This window comes from Pogoniulus pusillus, chromosome Z (genome assembly GCF_015220805.1).
Source record: "Pogoniulus pusillus isolate bPogPus1 chromosome Z, bPogPus1.pri, whole genome shotgun sequence".
NCBI lineage: Eukaryota > Metazoa > Chordata > Aves > Piciformes > Lybiidae > Pogoniulus > Pogoniulus pusillus.
This window is the reverse complement of record NC_087309.1, coordinates 96,335,705-96,348,847: the sequence shown is the minus strand read 5'-3', so window position 1 is coordinate 96,348,847 and position 13,143 is coordinate 96,335,705. Positions and strand designations below refer to the sequence as shown.

At 46.3% G+C, this 13,143-nt stretch overlaps 1 protein-coding gene across 3 annotated transcripts in view; it reads left to right on the top strand.

Annotated features, from left to right (window-relative positions):
• The first annotated feature begins 5,270 nt into the window (after positions 1-5,270).
• CSNK1G3 (casein kinase 1 gamma 3) overlaps positions 5,271-13,143 on the top strand; it is an 80,526-nt gene continuing 72,653 nt past the window's right edge. For all 3 annotated transcript variants that reach the window (XM_064176638.1, XM_064176637.1, XM_064176639.1), the window contains exon 1: positions 5,271-5,508. The gene's annotated coding sequence lies outside the window, so the exon portion shown is untranslated. The remainder of the gene's footprint in view (positions 5,509-13,143) is intronic.

The following is a 13,143-nucleotide window of genomic DNA, read 5'->3' as shown; positions in this document are numbered from 1 at the left end:
CTCTCGGGAGCTGAAGAAGTGAGAGCTACTTTCCTGGCATTATTGCCTCTGTTTCTGCCACTCTGCAGATCCCTGACTCTCTTTGAAAGAGCTGAAGTAGGTTTACCATCCCACTTGTTCATGTTCTCCCCGTATGTGTCACGCAGAAGTATCCACAGTGACGCACGTGATTGCTGCTGTCTGGGTGGAATTTGTCTCCTCCTGGGCTGGAATTGCCTTGCAGGAGGTGGGCGTCTGTTCCTGATGGCAGAAACATGCACCCATTCAGATGATGCAGGAACGGTATCCTTTACCAGATTGGTAATGTTTTTAAGATCCTTCTTCAGTTCTTTCATGGTATCTTTAAAACCATCTTTAAGCTCTGTAGTCATAGTCTTTATGGCACAGATTATACCAGAATGTGACAAACTATCCTCAATCTGCCTGAGCTGGTCAGTGAATTCACCAACAGTGAAAGATCTTCCATTATCACTCCTTGATAGGAATTTACTGGCCAAGATGTTAGCATAGGATGAAGGAGCAAGCTTAATCAAGCTTCTTCATGAGACCTGTTCCCAAAGGAATATCGTCAGGCTCATGAGTGCCATGATCTCCATAAAGCACTTCCTTCACAGCAAACTCCTTCAGAAGCTTAATTCCCTGCTCAATGGTGTTCCACTTCTTGGCAGCCCATGGCAAATCATCTCGGGAAGGATATCTCATAGCCACAGCCAACAGAAGGCGTGTCCACAAGCTAACCCTACCAAGAGGACTTGCTAGGTGTTTGTCCACTCCACTCTCCTTAGTGAGTGGTCCCAGCTGCTTGGCAGACTTGTCTCCTACCTGCAGGGCATTAGCACCAATACCACGGCATCTCACTAGCCAGCTTAGGATTGGCTCACCTGATTCCCTTGTGTATTCCTTCTTAACTTCCCTGACCTCTCTGAGTGGATCCTTGGAGCCTTGGATGTCATCTTCCACCTCCTCTTCCACCTGTTGTTGATCTGGTGGTACTGGGCCTAACAGAACCTTCCTCATAGCATTCCTAAATTCATTGGAACCATCCTCTCTCTTGGCAGCTAACCTCACAGCACTCCTCTCACTTGAGTATTGTTGTCTCAGCACATCTACAAGGTCTCGCAGACTAACTATCTCCTCCTCCTCCTTGCTGCTGATCACCAGAGGTCCCATCTCTTACATCCTCCTGCGAACCACTCTTTGTCTTAGCTTTTGCCTTAGCAGGTGCCAGAAAGGCCTGAGCAGCAACAGACTTGGATGTATCTGCTGGAGGATTTGAATCACTGGGGGTCTGACCTGGAGGATTTGAATCATTAGGAGTCTGATTTGGAGCATTTGAATCATTAGGGGTCTGACTTGGAGCTTGTGAGTTCAGATCTGCCTTGCTTTTAACAGGAGGATTTTGGTTCTGGTCTGCTGGCTGGGGGTTTGAATTGGCTGAGCTGGTGTCATTAGGATTTGGACTGACTGGGCTAGCGTTACCAGCATTAGCATTAGCATTAGTGGGATTGTTTGCCTGTCCTCCTGGGATGCCTACCAACCCTGACGTGTTTTGATTGTTGCTAGGAACATTCTGATTTTGGGTACCTGCCTGTGCTCCTGAGGCTCCTACAGAACTCTGTGGATTGTTGTTGCTTTTGTTATCATTGTTTATGTTAGTGGCGGGAACATTGGCCGTGTTCCCAGCACTTGGAGAAGGAGGGGCAGAGGCAGGGAAGGGGGAAGCCGATAACTGTGTTCCCTTGTTTTGCTGTGAAAGAGACTGCTTCTGAGACACAGAATTTTTCCTAATTCTTACAGAAGCTGGTTTTGAATTTCTCACAAATAATACCAAAATTAATATGAAAATTAAAATCATAAAAGCCAGATTACTGCACACCAATCCCGCCACAATCTCTTTTCTGTAAAAATCCTTGCATGGACTTGGCATTTCAGTTTGGGGCTGGATGACCCTCATGAGAGCAGTAGATAAAGCAGCATTTTGACTGATCGTCACATTATTGACAAAAACTCTTGTAATATCACTAGTAATATTCTCAGTGACACTAAAACCAGCATAACCAAGAATAAACTCACCCCAGCTCCAGAACATGTTTGAAAGCTTAACTTTAGCCTTCTTAAAAACTACATGAAGCAAGAAATAACCAATTTGATCTTTGATCCAGTTGTACACAAAAAACCAGAAAACAGGCCACACAGCAATCCCCACCAAGTACAATAGCTGCTTGATTAGCTTCATCTTAATTCCCAGAGCTAATTTTCCAATCACTCATAAATATCTAGCCCCACGTTGGGAAAGCCAATAAAAAAATGTGATGGTTTGGGGGTTACCCCGCCCCCTACACTTTTGAATTTGCCCCAGCTAACTCAGACGGACCCTGGGAATATAGATGAAGCAATTTATTTACAGCTAGCAGAATTTACAAGCAGCTATTTACAATATATACAGTTATATACAATTATATACAGAAATATACAAAGGATAAACAATACAAAAGCACAACTCCCCTCCCAGAAACCTGAGTCCCCAGGAGGGGCTCTCAAACCACCCCAACACCTCCCCCCGGCCCTCTCAACCTTCCCCCAGTTCTCAGGAAGAAGAGAGGTGCAGCCAAGAGGTTAGGGAGCAAGGTTAGTGGTAGCAGGGTTAATGAGATGTGACTAGGTCTAAGGCAAAAGCAAGAGTGAAAAACAAAATGGAGAAAAAGTCTTTCTTCTTCCCAGAGCTCTCAGCGAGACTGTGAGAGAAGTTGACATCAATTGTTTTCATTTCACTGCCCGTTATCTAGGTCTTGTACCAAAACATTCTAGCTTGCTTCAAACTAGCACATCACTCAAAGGACAGAAGAGGAGTCACACCACTCAGGCACACAAATGCTCCGCCTCTTCCAAGAATTGCTTTGCATAGTTCCCAGAATTGTAATGCATAATTCGCAGAAGTCATTGCTTATGTTGAATTTAGTCATATAAAAGGTCAAGTGTAACCATTTTTTGACATGAGAGTTGGTGGGGCGCAGACTCTCCTCACATCCAGTGCTATTTGCCTATTATGTCACAAAATAAAACCTCAACATTTTTTTGCACACTGGTGTGGACGGCTCATTAATATCACTCTTCACTTAAATCCTGGAATTACAGGTTATTAGTAATCTGATGAGATGACCTAAGGGACAATGAAATTTGTTTTGTTTTGTTTTATTTTTAAAGTCAGAAACCATAACTTGTCTGGAAAGCTTTCACATAAAAGTAAGTTTCCATTTGTGAGGTTACAATATTTTGTTTAGAAAAGCTTGGTGTATTAGAAAGGTGGTGTATTAGTGAGAATGTATCAATTTCTGATTAAAGTTAACAGAAAATTTGAGGACACATTCTACAAAGCAAATCTGTGATCACAGTAAGACAAGACTTGTTTAAATCCCTGCATAGTTGCTTGCAAAAGTGGAATGCTTAATGGTTTGACAGCAGCCTGCAGTACTCAGTGGAACTAAGTATAATTCTAACTAGTCATTGCAAAACCTGTCTTTTACAAAGGGGAAACTACAAAACAGCACATTGTCCAAGTCTGAATTCTGTATGATGCCAAAGAAGACCTAGTGAATTGCTGGAAGAGTTAGATATTCTGAACTTAAATCTGTGCTCCCTGTGGTACGCAAGGTGTTATACATTTCTATAAGGACATTAGTAAGGTTTGCTTTATACACCTGCACACCACAAAACACTGAATACAGATCAGTTGTCAGTGTGCTTAAGCTACAAGACCACCATTAAACACAAGCAGAATCTTGCTTAATGAGTGTAACAGCACAGGAGATTTTTTTTTTTTCAAAATAAAAACATCTACTGAGGGTAGGAAATGTGTAGTTACAGAAGAGAAGACTGAGCAAATGAGTTCTTAAATCTATTGCAGTTCTGCAAGGATTGCAATGATTTGCTCAAGCAATACTTCGGATCTGTCGGAAGCTCCAACACATACCTATTGCACTCTCTCCTCCACAACTGTAGAACATTGTTAATAAATGTCTAAACGTATTTCTAAGACTTCAAATAATGAAAATAAAAAAAACCCCTTTTACTTAAAGCAGACACTCAATGGGTGCCCTTCTTTCCTCTCATCGGAGAACAAGGGCCTAAAGAGGTTTTTTAATGCGTGTCAGCAGAATGTCAATTATATAGAGATCGCAAGCCTGTTTTAAAACATATACATGGTAGTTCTCGCAGCTGTCAAACAAGAATGAGTTTGTCGAATGCACAGGGAATGCACACGACCCATGTGAATATAGCAGCTACATGCTAGACCAGGGATCCTCAAACTACCCCCGGGTCCTCAGTCCCACCGGTATTTACAGACCCCCCCGCCCTCTCCCCCTGCCGGGAGTTGGGAGGGGGAAACCAAGCAGCCGCTTCCTGCCACTTAATGCCTCTCAAGCACCCGCCGGGACTGGGCTGGAACCGAACTATATAGTGCAGCCCCCGGCAGTGTCTGAGGGACAGTGAACGGACCCCGTTTAAAAAGTTTGAGGACTCCTATGCTAGACCCTCACCCACCTGTAAACTATGGTGACAACTAAGCGATGCTAACCCTACTGCATGCGAGGACTACAAGACGGACAAGTGCGTTTATGTGAAACTGCAAGCAGTCCGCCGTAGGAGCTATATTGGCATTTTCGGGCAAAGGATTAAGGAAAGCTTTATTGCCAGGAGCACCGCGGTCGTGGTCTACAAATGACTCAGACGCTCCCGGGTAAGAGGCAGACTCTGAAACCCAGCCTTTTCGCTTTTAAGCAACCACTTTAGTCCGCAATAAGGCGAGTGACAAAGCACAGAAGAGCTGATCGGGAAGACACAGCCCACCGCCGCCTCTTTTGAACCGCGTCTCCAAGTTCTGAGGGGAAGCTGCGATACTGGTGCGGCCGGGTGATCGCTAACTAGAAGCCTCTCTGTGCCCAAAGAACACTCAAGAGCCATCCGCGCTGCCGGACCGCCGCAGGCGCCACAACTCGCAGCACCCCGACGCGCGCTGACCGTTACCCGAACGCAGAGGCAACCAAGCGGCAACGGGGCGCCCCACCCGCACCCCCGCATTGGCTATCTCCTCTACCCACCAGTCCCGCCCCCTCCCGGGGCCGGGCCGTGGCTTCTTCTCTCTCGGGTGGCCGACCGGTCTGTCAATCTTTGGCGCGAAGGGCAACCGGGCCTTGGCCCCGGCTTCCCCCTCCCTCTTCTCTGACAGGCCCCGCCTACGCGCACTCCCTCGCCGCATCCGGGCGGCGGGAAGGGGCGGGCCCTCCGTGCCGCTGCCTCTTCGGAACACCTTTGTGCCTGCCATCGCCTTTGCCGGCAGCCCCTCGGAGCTCGCGCGGCACGGCAGGGCAGGGAGCTGTGCCCAGAAGTGAAAGACTCGCTGCTGACTTTGCCAGCCGCACTCTGAGTGCCAAGCCTCTTCACTGTCCTACGGCGTAGCCGGCTTCTCTCACCACCCCACCCGGCGGTTCGTGCTACTCTGCGGAGCCGGTAGGCAGTTGTTCCTCGGCCGCCTTCCAGTAGACGTTGATCGTGGCAGCTGCAGCACCTTCTTCGCTCAAGGCGTTTAATCGGCTCTCTGGCTCTGGAGGGTGGAGCGGGGCAGCTGTTGCAGGTGGCGGGGCCGCCTCGGGTCGAGGGAGAGACGCTGTCTGTCCCGGAGCTGAGCTGCGGTCCTGCCTTCTGGTGGGAGGCGGGAGGGCGCCCGGGCGGCTGCGCCCTCCTTCGCGGGTTAAGCCGGGTAGGGGATAACGCTTCGAGGTGCGGACTGTGGCGATACAGGCAGCACAGAGAGAGGGGAAGCGATCCACCGTGGGTGATGGAGGGGCCCTTCTCTTTCCTGTAGCTTTTTATGTGGATAGTAAAAGCTGTCGTCTTCAGACCTCCGACTGCCCTCTCAGAAGAGTTTGTTTTCCTGACTAATCGTCGATTTCAGTGCTTCCAATGGTGGTTAGTACGAGCTGTTTTTGTAGGAACAAGTGAGTAAATCCGTTTTCCTGTTCTGCAGAAGCCGGGTGCTAGAGTGCATTTGTACTAGTTAGCAGATCAGAGGCAAACTGAGATGCCAGTGTTGTTGATTTTTTTTTTTAATTTTAAAAAAGTTATTTACAAACAAAGACAGTGGTTTAAGGCCCACTATATTAGCATCTCTGAGAGTGATATCTGCCGTGAAACTTTTAAAGAGCTTGCTTTCAGGCTTCTCTGCTGATTTTGCTGACAAACCTTTAATGAGAATTAAAGTGACAGGGTATCTGTAAAAGCAGTTGGAATATAATCTAACATTTTTGTCTTAATGTATTTGGTATGTAAGACCTTTTGTGAGTATATATGTAGTTATGGACTGTGCAAGAATACCCTTTATTTTGTATGTGCTCGAGCTTGTTCAGAAGTGTATTGCACTGTTAAGTGTACTAGGTGTTGCTGCCTGATTTATGACCACTTGTAGGGATAAACAGCTTACGAGCACTGTAGACTTAAACGTTTTCTGTTAATGTCTAGTAGATGCATTTTATGCTGAGTTACACTGAGATGTTAAACTCCAAGGTGCAAATTACACAATTTTCATTTTAGAGAGAAAAGATGAGATATACTTCTTTACCAAGTATATTTTAGGAATGCCTTCTACTGATCTCAACATCATTTTGGCAATTTCTAATGAATGAGGAAGTTTCAACAAGTAACACTATTTGCAGTGGAAGTAAGTGGTATCGTTTTGTGCTGGCTTGAAATAGAGAAATCTGGCAAACATCAGACCAGCTCATCATCTGAGAATGACTTTCAGGTGATTAAATGAGTATTTTTGTCTTGCTACTGTACTAATGAATCAAATGGGTGTATTAGCTCATAAAATGTAATTGAATTTTTGAATCTAAAATACCATTTCTAATACAGTATTACATCACATTTTCTGTAGATGTTTTTTCCTGTGTGATCAAGATAAAGATATTCATGTTTAGTTACAGCCTGTTTACTTGGAAGACTGGCAGGCCCTGTCTTATAACTTTTCTGATGTTCTTCTTTAAAGTTACTGAACCTGTAAATGAGTTTTTCCTGAGCCAGTTTACTTACGTAGAATTAACAAGATTGAATTCTTGTGGCAATTTTCCAGTTTTTAATAGCCTCGTAACTGGATTCAATATATTTTTAAAGCTGATAACAGAGTATTGCAACTTAGGGCTCTGGCTAGCTTCATCTGCAAAGTGTGTCCTCTAAAAATAGGATTGTTTATGCTTCAGAAGTAACTTGCTAAGTTGTTCTGTGATTAGAAGTACCAGAGTTACCTATATTTGTAACATCTTTACATCTGTAAAGAAAGAATGAAGTTGTAAAGGAGTTTGTGGTGCTGCTTCTTCACAGTTTAAGATCACTGGTTCAGATGGAAACTAATAGCAAGAGTTGTCAGTCAGTCCTATGTACCCTACCTGCAGTAGTATAAGCAAAAGTGCTGACAGCGCTTAGAGGATGAGTCGAACACAGTGATCTGTACTTAGATGATCTTTAACTGATTGCAATACTTGAATTTAGCTTTAAACCAGGAGCAACTAATGTAGCCATGGAAGAGCAGGTAAAATACAAGAATTGTAACATGTTTGTTTTGTTTCTGGGCCTTTAACGTTTTCAGAATTGTTTTAAGATTGCTCTGTAACTGTTTTCCTTGATCTACTACAAGGTAAAAAAGTAACATTTATTTAATTGATGCACAATTTCAGGCAATCCTCGATTTGATTTTTTTTTTTTAAGCTATGCAGGTATTTTAATGCTCCCCCAATACTGCTGCAGAACCAATGCAGTGAAAGCAGCTCTGCTGCTGAGCTTGTTTTTCTGAGTGTAGTAGCCTCCTAGACATTGTCAGTAGGCTTCTAGGGCTTTCTGGGGGCCGTAGCTGGAATAGTTCAGCAAAGAAAAGTGTGTGTCTTTAAGCTAAATAGCTGCATAAATAAGAGCAGATTAAGAAAGTAATTAAAATGAGGGTCATGGATAAAGACTGTGACTGGAACATCTGTCCCTCACTGTGACCTCAAGTAAGCCACTTAAAATTAATGTCTCCTCTTCAGCACAGAGAGAATGTAGAAGGAACATTACACACCAATCTATGCTGTAGAATTGGTTTGAAATCTGATTACATAGAGAATTTCCTGCATGCAGTACTTTAAAAGAAGTTCTGAAATGGTTAGTGTTCATCTGTGTTTAAAAAAAAAAAATTAATTTTGATCAGATATAGCTCACCTGTTATGTTTCAGTTCTAGTGTTCAGTTGGTATGTTCATTGCCTTGAATGGGGGGGGGGGGGGGGGAGATTATTCCTAAGAAAAGATGCAGAGAATATTTTAAAATATTAAATCTGTAACACTTTAAGAATATGCAAACGTGTTTATCGGTGCATTCTCCTGGGATGACTGTTCAGCTGCATTGTCCTTCACCTGTTGTGCAGAATGTTCTTGTTTGAACACATTTCACTGTAGTTACCCCTTATCCACTCTTCTCTCTCCTGCTTATTCCTTATCTGGTGTTTTTAAGTATGTCTATATATAAAAAGCTCGGCATGCATTTTTTTGGGAAAGTATTTTAATGAAAGATAAATAATATCCACTTTTGGCTGTTCAAAGAGGAATATTTTATGCAAAGTAAGTGTACCTTATTGATGTGAAAAATTGACAGACTTTCTTGTTATTTGTGTGTTTAGGGTCCTATTGCTGCCTTGTGCAGTGGAGTTAGTCATGGGAGGAGACATCAGTCAGAATTGTCTTTGCAGAATTGTTTACTCAGATAACTGTAGGTCACAGAAGTCCATGACACACAGGTACATGTGTGTGCATGTACACTAATGCACGCAGTATGGGTAACAAACAAGAGGAGCTGGAAGCTCTGGTGCTGGAGGAAAACTATGATATTGTCGCCATCACTGAAACGTGGTGGGATAGCTCACATGATTGGTGTGCTGTAATCAATGGCTACAGACTCTTCAGGAGAGACAGGCAAGGGAGAAAGGGCGGGGGAGTGGCTCTGTATATTAGGGATGCTCTGGATGTCGTGGAGGTAGAAATCAAGGATGATCAAGTTGAGTCATTATGGGTGAGACTTAAGGCGAAGGCCAACAAGGCTGATATCCTGGTTGGAGTCTGTTACAGACCACCCAACCAGGAAGAAGAGGTTGATTTATTACTCTTTAAGCAACTGGAGGCTGCCTCAAGATCACCTGCCCTTGTTCTGGTGGGCGACTTTAACCTACCAGACATCTGCTGGGACTTAAACACTGCAGAGAAGAAGCAGTCTAGAAGGTTTCTGCAATGTGTGGAAGACAACTTCCTATCCCAGCTGTTACGTGAGCCTACCAGGGGGGCAGCCCTGCTTGACCTGCTGCTCACAAATAGAGAGGGGCTGGTAGGGGATGTGGTAGTTGGAGGCTGCCTGGGGTCCAGTGACCATGAAATTATAGAGTTTTCAATACATGGAGAAACCAGGAGGGGCATCAACAGAACCTCCACACTGGACTTCCAAAGGGCAGACTTCAGCCTATTTAAGGAACTAATTCAGAAAGTTCCTTGGGAAATAGCCCTTAGAAACAAAGGGGTCCAGGAAGGTTGGACCTGCTTCAAGAAAGAACTCCTGAAGGCACAGGAGCAGGCAGTGCCACTGAGCCGGAAGATGAGCCGACGAGGGAGGCAGCCAGGCTGGATGGGCAGGGAGCTGCTGAAGGAATTAAAGATTAAAAAGAGAGTGTATCACCTTTGGAAAAGAGGGGAGGTGTCCCAGGAGAAGTTCAAGGAGGTTGCTAGGTCTTGTAGAGGAAAAATTAGAGAGGCAAAAGCCCACTTGGAGCTCAGGCTGGCCACGGCTGCCAAGGAAAATAAAAAGTGTTTCTTTAAATATATGAATGGCAAGAGAAGGGCCAAGGACAACCTCCAGTCCTTGTTAGATAGAGAGGGGAACATAGTGACAAAGGATGAGGAAAAGGCAGAGGTGCTTAACACCTTCTTTGCCTCAATCTTCACTAGTGGGACAGGTTGTCTCCAGGACAGCTGGACTCCTGAAGTGGTGGATGGAGTCAGGGACCAGTACAGTCCCCCTCTAATCCATGAGGAAGCAGTAAGGGATCTGCTAAGTCACTTGGATCCTCACAAGTCCATGGGACCGGATGGGATCCACCCTAGGGTGCTGAGAGAGCTGGCAGCTGAGCTGGCCAAGCCACTCTCCATCATTTATCAGCAGTCCTGGCTCACTGGAGAGGTCCCTGAAGACTGGAAGCTGGCCAATGTGATTCCCATACACAAGAAGGGTCGTAAGGAGGAGCCAGAAAACTACAGACCTGTGAGCCTGACCTCAGTGCCAGGCAAGGTCATGGAACAGGTCATCTTGGGTGCCATCACAAAGCACCTACAGGATAGCCAAGGGATCAGGCCCAGCCAGCATGGGTTTAGGAAGGGCAGGTCCTGCCTCACCAACCTGATCTCCTTTTATGATCAGGTTACCCGCCTGGTGAATGTGGGGAAGGCTGTGGATGTAGTCTACTTGGACTTCAGCAAAGCCTTTGACACTGTCTGCCACAAGAAGCTCCTAGCCAAGCTGGCAGCTCATGGTTTGGACAGATTCACTCTGTGCTGGATCAAGAACTAGCTGGATGTCAGAGCTCAGAGAGTGGTGGTGAATGGTGCCACATCCAGTTGGCAGCCAGTCACAAGTGGTGTTCCCCAAGGATCAGTGCTGGGCCCAGTCCTGTTCAATATCTTTATTGATGATCTGGACGAGGGCATTGAGTCCAGCATCAGTAAGTTTGCAGATGACACCAAGCTAGGAGCAGGTGTTGATCTGTTGGAAGGTAGGAGAGCCCTGCAGAGGGACCTGGACAGGCTGGATGGGTGGGCAGAGGCCAATGGGATGAGATTTAACAAGGCCAAGTGCAGGGTTCTGCACTTCGGCCACAATAACCCCAAGCAGAGCTATAAGCTGGGGACTGAGTGGCTGGAGAGCAGCCAGGAGGAAAGGGACCTGGGGGTACTGATAGATAGTAAGCTGAAGATGAGCCAGCAGTGTGCCCAGGTGGCCAAGAGAGCCAATGGCATCCTGGCCTGCATCAGGAACAGTGTGGCCAGTAGGACAAGGGAGGTTATTCTTCCCCTGTACTCAGCACTGGTCAGGCCACACCTTGAGTACTGTGTCCAGTTCTGGGCCCCTCAATTCAAGAAGGATGTTGAGGTGCTGGAACATGTCCAGAGAAGGGCAACGAAGCTGGTGAGGGGCCTGGAACACAAATCCTATGAGGACAGGTTGAGGGAACTGGGCCTGTTTAGCCTGGTGTATAGGGTTAACACTCCTGGGGGAGTGACCCTGAACCTGACCCTAGGGGTCTCGGCCCCTCCTCAGGGGTGGGCCACACTCCAGGTGATGGTTAGCCCACTCCCCCCACTTCCTGTGGTATAAAAGACAGGAGTTCTCCTGTCTCTTCCTCTTTTTCGCCCTCTTGCTCACTACCTGCGTTCATGACCGCACACACACACTGATACTGTATACCAGCCACGAGGCAGAGACACCATCACACTACTCGGGTTGTATCCATCCCTGTTTTGTATTTTGCTGTTTTCCCTTCCTCATCCTTTGTAAACTCCCCTACCTCCAACCCCTTTTTTTTCTAAGTTATTGTTAAACTTTTCCTTTTTTAACTTCCAAATCGAGTGAGATTGATTTATTGGGGTGTCCCTACCTTTTATCTCTCTCCCTGTCTTTTGGGGAAAGGAGGGGGAGGAGGGGAGGGCACTCTATAAACTCTATAAATTCTATAAATTGTCATTGGGTCTACCAAATTTATAAGAGTCTCTGGGAACTTGCATTTGAACCCAAGACAATTTATTTGGCGTCTCAACGTGGGGCTAGGTAGAAAGAATTCTTTCAGAGAAGATTTGGAAGTTAAAAAATGGATATTCTGAAAGTCTTAATCATTAACGCATTTGCATGGCTGTTGTGGGGCTGGCTGTTAAAGTTTATAAGTTACCATGTCTTCTGGATTGTCATTGATATGCTCTGGGAATATTCTAAGCATTTGCCTGCCCGAGTCTATGCCTATTTCCTGAATTCTGTTAGTAATATCACTGTGTTTAGAAATGTTTCTGGAACATGGAATCAATCTGAGTATATGCATTGGAGCACAGAAGCTCCAGATATTTTGGGGGAAAAATGGTACTGGATAGCTGTTATTTCACTGTGTGTAAATGTGGGTTTGGGAATTAATAAGATAGCGGTGAACTGGGACACGTGGAAATATCGGGTGGGCGCCGCCATTAGGGTGCTTAGGGGGAGGGGTAGTCCTCACTGCCCGAGCTGCAGTTGCGGGGGTTGGGCGACAGGGCAGACCGCCCCTAGCGCGGCTCAGCCCCGAACTCCGCCTCCGGTCCCGCCCAGGGCAGCCCCCCGGACCCTGCCCCCTCAGCCCAGCCCCCTTCACCTGGCGCCAATTACGACGCGGCCCGCAAGATCAAATCAAAACCCTCCCGCAGATACCGATCCAGGGCAAGGGACCTCTTCGGGAACCAGCACCCCCCAGCAACAGCAACCAGCTGGAAATGGACCTGATAATGGAGTGATCCTTATCAGCTCCACGCCCAGAAAGGAAATCAGGCACATAAGGCAGGAGTATGCAAGGGCAAACGGACAGTCCCTTTTAGCCTGGCTTTTGAAATGCTGGGATGCAGGAGCAGAAACAGTGGACCTAGATCACAGGGAGGCGAAGCAGCTGGGATCCTTGTCGAGGGATGGAGGTGTGGATAAGGAGCTGGGAAGGCTCGATGGTACCCACTCACTTTGGGCCAGGCTTCTGATAGCTGTGAGGTACAGGTACCCGACTAAGGATGACATGATTTTCCATCCCCTTAGATGGACAGATATGGAACAGGGGATCTCATACCTGAGGCAAATGGCGGTTCAAGAGATAATTTATGGAGCCGACCAGAGGCCCTCGGACCCTGATGATGTCCGCATGAAGCCAGCCCTCTTAAAGAAACTGACTCAGTGTGCCCCTTCCACATATGCCCCCACATTGGGAGCACTGCTGCTGGGCAGAGACCCCAACAACCTTCCCACAATCAGGGAGTTTGTGAATGACCTAAGACAGTTTGAAGACAGTTTGTCGAGGAAA